This window comes from Coenobita brevimanus, chromosome 91 (genome assembly GCF_032717465.1).
Source record: "Coenobita brevimanus isolate Jiangsu-jjx chromosome 91, ASM3271746v2, whole genome shotgun sequence".
Taxonomy (NCBI): Eukaryota; Metazoa; Arthropoda; class Malacostraca; order Decapoda; family Coenobitidae; genus Coenobita; species Coenobita brevimanus.
Window position 1 is genome coordinate 40,523,855 of NC_137044.1, and position 1,380 is coordinate 40,525,234.

Here is a 1,380-nt window from a genome sequence, read left to right on the forward strand (position 1 = left end):
TACGTGTGTGCATGTGTTTGTGTGTGTGCACATTTGTATGTGTGTGCATGTGTTTGTATGTGTGTGCATGTTTGTATGTGTGTGTGCAAGTGTTTGTATGTGTGTGCATGTGTTTGTGTGTGAGTGAGTGAGTGAAGTGCCTCAGAAGGCAAGTGGAAGTTGGAGAAGTGTCGTTAGTGACTGAGGGTGGGGTCTGCATACTGACTGTACAGTACCTTCCTGATGCTATTGCTGATTCTGTTCTGTGAAGAGGAGTGAGAGTTGCAAGGCTCAATGAATGAGTTTGGAAGTCTGTGTTCAGGGCTGATTCTGGGCACAAGCAATACAAATGACCACTTAGGTTGTGAGCATGAAAGTAAAGAAGCTGTTGCATGACTGCACTGTGATCTCCACTCAGACATATGAACGTGAGCTTAGAGCTCCTTGGAAGAATACAGATCAAGAGTGTGAAGAGTGGAAATCAGTTATTTGAGAGGAGCAAGTGGAGTTACACGGAGAGACAGACAGACAAATGAGGAAGTTGACAAGTGTTGTGACGTGCATGTGCTGGAATGTGTTAGAAGTATCCTAAAAAGGTTTGGCCATGTAGAGAGAATGGAGAATGACAGCATGTCTAGAAGTGACTGAGGTGGACAGGAAGGGGGGGGAAGACAAGCCAACACTGAGATGGAGGGATGGAGTGAAGAGGTATATGAATCAAGGTGGTGAAAAATAATGATCACAGGGGCAAAGACACTTTTTTTTATCAAGTGACTCACTCGATGTAATGCTACTCTTGGGTGACTGCCCTTTCTTCTCTTCCTTCTTTCCTCTTCTGTCTTTCATTCATTCTTTCCTCTTCCTTCTGTCTTTGGGTGACTCTACACTAAGTGACAAGCCAAATGGTTTCCTGTACACCAGGAAGCCATTTACTATGCTGGGTGGTAACCAAATTATGGCGCCTGGTGGTTTAGTGGGTAATTAAGGTGCTCCAGTCAGATTGAGCTTGTGCAGGTTTATATCAAAGGGATTGTTGTGGTTTATTCCTCAAGCAGTGCCACTCAGGGATGAGCGAGACTGGTCACTCTCATCTTAAATGTCAGGACCAACTTGCCTAGCCACGGGCTCCCATGCTCCTCATGGGGCAACACAGGATTAGATGATGATGATGATGATGTTCAGTATACTCTTACTATTCACTACTGTTTGGAATATACTAACATTATTTTATAAAATTTCACATTTATTTATTAAAATTCTACAGTTCTGTGGTACAGGATGTTATTCTGTCAACAACACTGATATGCTAAAGTACCATTTCTTCCTCTGTAATATCTCCTGGAACACCTGACATCAGGCATCGACCCTCCATAGAGTTTGGGAATGCTATAACCTCCTGAA